This window comes from Lipotes vexillifer, unplaced genomic scaffold (genome assembly GCF_000442215.2).
Source record: "Lipotes vexillifer unplaced genomic scaffold, Lipotes_vexillifer_v1.1 scaffold617, whole genome shotgun sequence".
Classification (NCBI taxonomy): Eukaryota; Metazoa; Chordata; class Mammalia; order Artiodactyla; family Lipotidae; genus Lipotes; species Lipotes vexillifer.
In genome coordinates this window covers 522,653-532,902 of record NW_006771417.1, presented here as the reverse complement: position 1 = coordinate 532,902, position 10,250 = coordinate 522,653, and the positions used below count along the sequence as shown (strand labels likewise).

At 35.2% G+C, this 10,250-nt stretch overlaps 1 protein-coding gene across 1 annotated transcript in view; it reads left to right on the top strand.

Annotated features, from left to right (window-relative positions):
- ZNF804B (zinc finger protein 804B) overlaps positions 1-10,250 on the top strand; it is a 511,655-nt gene that overhangs the window by 166,806 nt on the left and 334,599 nt on the right. The window lies entirely within an intron of this gene.

The window sequence follows — 10,250 nt, the reverse complement described above, 5'->3', positions numbered from 1 at the left end:
GTTTTTCCCCTACAAGAAAATGTCCTTCCTATCATCAGTAGATAATACAGTCCAGCCATCACTGGCCATTACACTGGCTTTCTCTTCTTGATCAATAGCTTAAGAATTGAACCATAATATTTATAAATCTATGGTTTCTACATACCTGTCTACTTTGTCACTGGCTCAGTGGAATTTGATGTATGTGTTTTGCCTCAGTAAGTCAGTTTATTGGTGCTCTTGTTGTAAGAATTGCATTTACAGGATAAACTTCCCTGGGAAAAATGCTTCTTGCCATAAGACAAAGTTACTCATAAAATAATTCTAATTTTAGCCTACAAGATGTAAATTTAGGCATGAAGGCCATAAAATCAAATCCATGGTTAATTCATGCATGATAATTCAGAGAATTAAATAATTAGTATTTCTATTTGAGACAAGTTCAGTATTTCAGCACAAAGATTTTATGTGTCTCTAAAAGTGGGATTGCTGTTACTGTTTCTTGAATTCACTAGAGTCTACGGTTTAACTGTTGTGCAAGGCTGCTTACTTGATTATTTAGGTAATGATATAGGCAGAACATAAAGGATTGCCATCCCACCATCATAGAAAGAAATTTTATGAATCTTTAATACTATGTTAAATGTCAATACATATTTTCCTCTTGAAAACAAAGATGAGGAGAGGGCTCCCTCATGTAATCTGGCATAAGCTTCTTAATAGATGTGATTGCAGTTATAATTTTATAAGTATTTATTATATGATTTTCTATATTCTGTATCTGATTATAAGCTCCACATAATCAAGAGTTGAGTTGAGTTTTGCTCATCATCATCTCTAAACTTTTTAACTTGTCTGGAATCTAGTTAATGCTCAGTAAATATTTGTTGAATGAATTAGTGAGTGAATAAAAGGAAAAGTAATCCAATATTTAAACAACTTCAAAACACTTTGCCATACTTGATCAACTGAACCATGTGAGAAAAAAGATTAGACTGTGATTAATGTTAATTTTTTCCAGAACTATTAATGCTTCCCAGAAAGAAAAGGGAAAAAGCAAATATGTATGCATTCACTCTAACACTCCAGTTTTGTATTATTTTCATTGATTTCTATTAGAATATAGTTGATTTACAATGTTGTGTTTGTTTCTGCTGTACAGCAAAGGGAATCAATTATCTATATCTATATCTATATCTAATCTCCACTCTTTTTTATATTATTTTCCCATATAGGTCATTATAGAGTATTGAGTAGAGTTCCCTGTGCTACACAGTAGGTTCTTATTAGTTATCTATTTTATATATGGTAGTGTGTATACGTCAATCCCAGTCTCCCAATTTATCCCTCCCCTACCCCTTTCCCCCGTGGTAACCACGTTTGTTTTCTACACCTGTGACTCTATTTCTGTTTTGAAGGTAAGTTTATTTGTACCATTTTTTTAGATTTCCACATATAAGTGATATCATAGGATATTTGTCTTTCTCTGTCTGACTTCACTCAGTATGACAATCTCTACATTCCTCCATGTCACTGCAAATGACATTATTTCATTCATTTTTATGGCTGAGTAATATTCCATTGTATATATGTACCACATTTTCTTTATCCATTCATCTGTCGATGGGCATTTAGGTTGCTTCCATGGCCTGGCTATTGTAAATAGTGCTGCAATGAACATTGGGGTGCCTGTATCTTTTCGAATTATGGTTTTCTCCGGATATGTGCCCAAAAGCCTTTGCACAGCAAAGGAAACCATAAACAAAATGAAATGACAACCCACAGTATGGGAGAAAATATGTGCAAATGACCAACAATAGATTAATCTCCAAAATATGCAAACAGCTCATGTAGCTCAATATCAAAAAACAACCCAATCAAAAAATGGGCAGAAGATCTGAATAGACACTTCTCTAAAGAAGACATGCAGATGGCCAAAAATCACATGTAAAGGTGCTCAACATCACCAATTATTAGAGGAATTCAAATCAAAACTACAATGAGGTATCACCTCACACCAGTCAGAATGGACATCATCAAAAAAATCTACAAACAAACAAACAAAAATCTACAAACATTAAATGTTGGAGAAGGCATAGAGAAAAGGAAACCCTCCTACACTGTTGGTGGGAATGTAAATTGGTACAGCCACTGTGGAGAACAGTATGGAGGTTCCTTTAAAAACTAAAAATAGAGCTACCATATGATCGTATGTTTTTATTATATATATTTTATGAAAATTATTTTAAAATTTGTTCTTTTCTATATGGAAGTTGATTCAACTAATTATGATTTCAAGACTTTAATCCTCCTGAGAGTTTGGACTTTCTTCCTCCCTCCCTCCCTCTCTCTCTCTTTCTTTTCTTCCTTCCTCCCTCCCTCTCTCCCACCCTCCCTTCCTTCCTTCCTTTCATAACACCTACCTGTGGACCTAGAATTCTATCATTGAAACAATCTTGGAAAGTGACTGCCTCATTTTAAAGATGAAAATTTAAGAGTGGTCATATTCCCGGTATTACACTGTTATTTCAGTAGCAGAATAAAAGCTTCAAAAATAGCTAATGACTCCTAATTTTTGACCATTATATTTATGCTAGGCTGGGAAATATAGCCACAAAAATATTCATAAATGAGATAGAAGTAATTATATCTGTTTATAGATTTATAGTTAGATCTATAATTATAATCTATATTAATCTATAATCTATAATATAGATTTATAATTAGATCTATTTGTGTATTTATAGACATGGATATATTGGAGTGACTAGGAGAATTCCAGCAAAACAGGAGACTAAGTTGATGCAAATAAGGCTGACTTCCAGCCACAAATACAGAGAAATAGTGGAAATATTACAAGAGCAGCAAAAAAAAATATTTTTATCCACATAGGTGAGTTTGAATGTAAGATTACCCAAAGACCAAAAATAAACGGAAAAATTAAAAAGAGAATGACATGCAGAGGCCCATTCTTTAATGATCCACTAGAATTCTGTGATATAGTCCACAGGGACTGTGGGCTAGAGATCTAACGCCCATTTCTACATAAAGAAATGCTTCATCTCAAACAGTGGACTAGAACCTAGATCTGCACATTTAAGGAAGAGTCTGAGATTGTTCTCTGTTCTTATGGAGTAGGAAAACTCTACTCACTGACCTGTAAAACAGTAAGGAAGCTGTTTAATCCAGTGGTTTGAATCACTGTGGGGGAGCATCACTGATAGTCAGTCAAAATCCCAGTTGCCCTATGCATGGATGAAGGGTTTGAAGTTGTATTAACTACAGAGTGCAGGAATCTACAGGATAAGAAATGTAAAAATAGGGCCAGGATAACTGATACTATTTAAGCACCAGAAAAAAAAAGTCTCAAACTTCCTTGTAATGGCATTTTCATAGTCTAGGGCGCATGAAACTTCTATACATAAATAATCTAACATAGCTAGTAAGATGTCTAAAAGAAAAAATAAAGAAAATGAATAAGAACCAATGGTCAAAGGGATAGTGGTCAGTAATGTTTTCAGAAATGAAAAGTCAATATGCATCTTCATATTGAAGAATCACAGTGAGTCTCAAACTGCATAATCCAAAGCCCCACCTAAATTTAACTACAGAATACTAAAACAAAGGGAAAAAACCTAAATCTTTGAAGGGAAGAGAGAGAGAGACAAAATAAAAACACAGCAAACCGCACCTGGTTATCTAAAAAGGAATAATGCCAGTGGTAGTTTGATAGGGATTGCATTGAATCTGTAGATTGCTTTGGGTAGTATAGTCATTTTCACAACGTTGATTCTTCCAATCCAAGAACATGGTTTATCTCTCCATCTGTTGGTATCATCTTTAATTGCTTTCATCAGTGTCTTATAATTTTCATTATAAGGTCATACAGGTCTTTTGTCTCCTTAGGTAGGTTTATCCCTAGATATTTTATTCTTTTTGTTGCAGTGGTAAATGGGAGTGTTTTCTTAATTTCTCTTTCAGATTTTTCATCATTAGTGTATAGGAATGCCAGAGATTTCTGTGCATTAATTTTGTATCCTGCTACTTTACCAAATTCATTGATTAGCTCTAGTAGTTTTCTGGTGGCATCTTTAGGATTCTCTATGTATAGCATCATGTCATCTGCAAACAGTGACAGCTTTACTTCTTCTTTTCCGATTTGGATTCCTTTTATTTCTTTTTTCTTCTCTGATTGCTGGGGCTAAAACTCCCAAAGCTATGTTGAATAATAGTGGTGAGAGTGGGCAACCTTGTCTTGTTCCTGATCTTAGTGGAAATGGAGGGAGGGAGATGCAAGAGGGAAGAGATATGGGGACATATGTATATGTATAACTGATTCACTTTGTTATAAAGCAGAAACTAACACACCATTGTAAAGCAATTATACTCCAATAAAGATGTTAAAAAAATAAAAAGGAATAATGGTTGGAGCAGAAACAGAAGTCTCATCAGCAAAACAGTGGGAAAAAATACAAAGTGTTGAGAGAAAATAATTGACTCAGAGTTTATATCAGCATATTAATAAGCAACCCAATTAAAAAATGGGCAAAAAACCTGGACACTTCACCAAAGAAGCTATAGAGAGGGCAAGTAAGCATATGAAAAAGAGCTCAACATCATATGTCAGTAGAAATGTGCAAATTAAAGCAATGAGATATCACTATACTTCCGTTAGAATGGCCAAAATGCAGAACACTGACAATACCAAATACTGGTGAGGAAGTGGAGCAAAAGGAACTCTGATTTATTGCTGGTGGGAATGCAAAATGGTACAGTAACTATGAAAGACAGCTTGGCAGTTTCTTACAAAACTTAACATATTCTTACCATACAATCCATCAGTCATGCTCCTTGGTGTTTGTAAAAATGAATTGAAAACTTAGGTCCACATAAAAACCTACACACAGGTTTTTTGCCCAGACTTGGAAGCATTCAAGACGTCCTTCAGTAGATGAATGGGGAAATAAACTCTGGTACACCCAGATAACGGAATATTATTTGAAGTTAAAAGGAAATGAACTATCAAACCATGAAAAACATGGAGGAAACTTCAATGTGTATTACTAAGTAAAGGAAGCCAATCTGAAAAGGCTATACATACTATATGATTCTAACTATATGACATTCTAGAAAAGGCAAAAATATGGAGACAGGTAAAAAGGTCAGTGGTTGCCAAGGATTAGGGGGGTGTGAGGGATGAATGGTTATAGCATAGAAAATGTTCAGGGCAGTGAAATTACTCTGTGTGATTCTATAATGGTAGATACATGTCCTTATACATTTGTCAAAACCCAGAGATGATACAATACCAAGAATGAACTCTAATGTAAACTGTGGACTTTTCATGATAATGATGTGTCAATGTAGATTCATCAGTTGTAACAAATATACCCTCTAGTACATGATATTGATAATGATGGAGGCTGTGATTATGTGGGGGCTCAATTTTGCTGTGAACCTAAAACTCCTGTAAAAAAAAATAAAATCTATTAAAAGATAGAGCGTATCAACAAGCCAGTAAAATAGAAAATTTGGGGATACGGCATGAAAAAAAAAAGACTTGAAAATTAAGTATAAAATAGGCAACATAACTGTAGATTCAATAGTAGTTTTCAAAAGTATGGAAAGCTCATTCTGATAAGGTAAAAATTAGATGAAGTTACTCATGAAAATTGACTCATGAAGAAATAAAGAACCTTCTGTCTATAAGCATTAAGGAGAATGCATCACTGCATAGATGTATAATACTTTTTTATCACAAAAAATGTTACAAGAAGAAAAAGAAAGGAAAATCCATAACTATTTATGGTTACTTTAATCTTGATAGAAGCAGATTAATAGCATTTTGAGAAAGAAAAAACAAATACCATTTATGATAATAGACATAGAAATCCTAAATAAGTATTAACCAGCTAAACCCAACAATTTATGTGAATATCCATACCACAGTGTTTAACAATAAAACATTATGACCAAGTAGATTTGGTTTTTTTGTTTTTGGTCCCCAAAATGCACGTGTAGGATGCCACTTTCAGATATTCTACTCCCTTCCTCCCTGAAACTCCCAGTTTTGACTCTCCTGATACTAAATTATGTCAGTGAATTTCCTTTATTTCTCAAAGACTTTTACTCTTGGCCTCCTGTCATTCTCTCTGAAGATACTCTTTTCTGAATTCTTAGATACATGGACATGTAGCTGGTGTTTCCAATACCCTGACTGCTCAGATTCCCTTAACCTGCTCTCCTCAAGTGATCTTAACTTCTCTCCTGTATCATCCATTCACTTCTATGGTCACATCCAAAGTTTTTCATTATCAGTAACTTAACTCCACAACAATTTTGTTTTATGTAACTCACTTTCTGATCTAGTTTTGTTTTGTTTTGTTTTTTTCCCCCAGCATGCTTCCTCTATTACCATCTACAGATATGCTGGCAACAAATTCTCTTAGTTTCCCTTCATCTGAGAATGTATTTATTTCCCCTTCATCTTGAAGAACATTCTTGCGGGATAAACAGCTCTGGGTGAAAGTATTTTTCTTTCAGCATTTGAAAACTCTCATGCCACTTCCATGGTTTCTGCTGAGAAATCCATTGTTGTTTGACTGTTGTCCTTTTATATGTAATGAGTCATTTTTCTCTCACTGCTCCTAAGATTTTTCTTTGTTTTTGGAGTTTGAATATGATACATTTTGGTATTTGGCCTCTTTGGTTCATTCAGCTTATTGAGTCTTTGGCTTATGTCTTTGTCAAAATTGAAGTTTTTTTTTTTTTTTTTTTTTTGCGGTACGCGGGCCTCTTTTTTTGCGGTACGCGGGCCTCTCACCGTTGTGGCCTCTCCCGCTGCAGAGCACAGGCTCTGGACGCGCAGGCTCAGCGGCCATGGCCCACGGGCCCAGCCGCTCCGCGGCATGTGGGATCCTCCCGGACCGGGGCACGAACCCGTGTCCCCTGCATCGGCAGGCGGACTCTCAACCACTGCGCCACCAGGGAAGCCCAAAATTGAAGTTTTTATCCATTATTTTGAATACTTTTTCATCTCCTTCCAGGATTCTGGTGACATAAATTTAGATCTTTTGTTACAGTCCCTCGGCTCCTGAGGTTTTTTCCTTTCTTCTCTCTCTTTCTTTTTTAGTATGTTTTCTCTCTGTTCAAATTTGGTGATTTCTATTGTTCCACCTTCCAATTGAGTGGTTCTTTCCTCTCTTCCCTCCATTCTGCTGTTGAGCCCCTACAATGACTTTTAAATTTTCAGTTATCATATTTTTGAGTTCTAAAATTTCTATTTAATTCTTTTTCATATCTTCAGTTCCCTTGCTGGAACTTTCTATTTTTTGCTTGTTTTAAGCATGCTCATAATTGCTTTTTGAAGTATGTTTTTGGGGGTTTTTTTGATGACTACTTTTAAATTTTGAAAATAATTCTAACATCTTTGTCATTTTAATGATGTCATCTGTTGATTGTCCATTTCCATTCAGTTTGAGATCTTCCTGGTTTTAGTAAAACAATTGATTTTCAAATGAAACCTGGACATTTTTTGTATTACATTATGAGACTCTGGATTTTGCTTAAACCTCATATTTTGGCTGGTTTTCTCTGCCACCACTCTGGCAGGGATGAAGGTGTTGCTACCTTATTACTACCGGGTGGGACTAGAAGCCCCGATTCCTAAATTGGCCTCCAGTGACTCCTGGGATGGGGATCCCTCATCACTGCTGGGCAGGGCTCCCCACTTGACCTCCCCACTTGGCCTCCTTGACATCACTCCAGAGGAAGCATGAGGAAAGTGCGCCTCTTTGCCTCTTTATTACTTTGTGAGGGATGGAAGTCCAGGCTTCCCTCTGCACTGACACTGGGGTGGGGGTGGGGGGCGGTGGTGGAGCCTGGTTGAAAGTCCCAACTGTCTATTTGGCCTTTCCTGACACCGCCTTAGTGGAGGGGTTGGTGTGCCCTCTTATAGGCTGAAGAGTGTCGAAGCTTAGGCTTTTCACTCTGCCTTTGCTGGTATGAGCATTTGTGTGACCAAAGGTTTTTCCTTAGATTTGGCTGAAGTAGAGAAATTATTGTATAAGATTTCCATCTTGGTAACCTGCCCCTGTCTCATTTTTTCTTCTTTTGCTTGAAAGAACCAGCTTGTGTTGTGGCTTTTTGTTTGCACCCATTGGCATTTCTGAGTCACCAGCTTCTTCAGCTCCAAGTCTAGAATATATGAGGCAAAACAAACAAACAAAAAACAGGTAACTCATCCTCACATCATTCCTTGGGTCCTGAAGTCACTTGTCAGTGTGTTTCTTATCTCTACCTTTCAGAGTCTCCTTATGTTTATTTTATATAGAGTGTCTTAGGTATTTACTTGTAATTAACTGGAGGATGCTCTTCTGTTTTCTTGGAAGTAGAAGTCTTCTTTCCCACTTACTGAGAAAATTGAAGTAATCCAAAGAGAACCTCTAAAAACTCCCACAAACTATTCATCCATCTATGATTATTTTTGCTTGCATACTCTTCTCCCACATGCTAGACTAATTATGTGCTCTTGTCTAAAAAAAATCCCCCCAACTCTGCATTAGATCCCTTCTAATTTTGCCTACACCAAGTTATTGCTTCAGCAGTTCCTTATTTTTCTTTCATTATCAACTTTTCATTTTCTACTAGATCTTTTCTTTCCACTTTCCATTTTCTATTAGACCATTACCTTCAACCTTTTCTTGAGTCAAGTTCCCTTGTCAGATAAACATTTTGCAGCAAGTGGATAGTTGACAATAGTGTGTTGGAGATTTCATGCAATGAAATGCTGTAGAGCAGCTAAATACAATTGACTACATTTACATACAACAATTTGGAAATTTTAAGTGAAAAAAATTAATTCACAAAATACTTGTATGATTTACTCTGTTTCTCTGTACATTTAATATCTCTGTATATTTAATATCCCCCAAAGGTGGCTATACGTGTGTGCATGTATGTGTATGTATATCTATATAAAATTGTTTACAAAAATATATTTATATATTAAATATTATAATATATATTATATTATATCTATCTATATCTATCTATCTATAGATATAGATAGATAGATATACAGTAAAAGCAGAAATACATTTCAATAGTAGTTACTTTTACCTTTTTAGGGGGATGAGAAGAAATGAAGTGGAGATGGTCTGGAAAGCTATAAAAAATGGGCTTTGGCTGTCTTCACAATACTTAATTTCTTTAAAAAATCTTGAGCAAAGTGTTAACATTTGTTAAATCTGTGTAGGGTAGATGTTGGACTTTGGCATATATTTGAAAATTTCCATAATTAAACAATTAAAATGTGTTTACTCATGTGTATACAAATGTCTTCAAATCCATTGTGAAATAGTAATAAAGTAGTGTTAATATGGAGATTAGCAACTTCTGTATGTTTTCATTTCTAGGTAAATAGTTCACATCAACAATCATGCATTCAGACCTCGTATTTAAGTAGATATTACTTTTATATCTCTCACTCTGGACTTCCATAATATTCTATTTATTTCTGTATTGTCTTATCAACGTTTTGAAATGATCTATGTGTTTCTGCCTCTGCATTGACTCTATTCATCTTATTCTTCATTGTGCTATCATTGGCTAACATTTTGCCAGTTACACAGATGGTGCTCAGTAGAACATGGTCCAAATTAGCCAATAGTGCTCTGATACTTTTCCTGACATGTGTAAGACCATGTAAGAGTTTTCTTTAAAAATAGTAACTTAATTTCACTATGGGGTGTATTAGGGAAAAGGTAAGTAGAGATTGAAGTAGAGTGGAGTGAGAGAGATTGTGTTTTGGGATAGGTGTTTGCATTTTATTTTCCTTTTTTTGTTACTGAATTATTGTGGGTCTTTGTCTGTCTTACCCACTCATGTATCTTTTCATCCTGGAAAAAAAAGCCTAGCATAATCAAGGTGCTCAATTAAAACTTTGAATGAATGTATGAATAAACAATGAATTACAGGAGACAAAAGGCCAATTGTACTAAGACTAGACCAGTGCTAATATCTAGTGAAAACGTGAAGAGGTCTTTACTAGTCTTGAGTTCTTATATATTAATGTATATTTGTTCTTCTTGACATCTTTTTCTTAAACATTTCTCCTTTAAGTGTTTTTTTCATTGTCTTTTATATAATCACCACTGTGTATCTTATGGCACCGACTATAGCAGACCTCATTTTTAGGGGCAATATTAAGGTGCATTGATCTGGAGTCATGTAACAACATTTAGATGCAATAAGTTTAATTAGTGGCACTC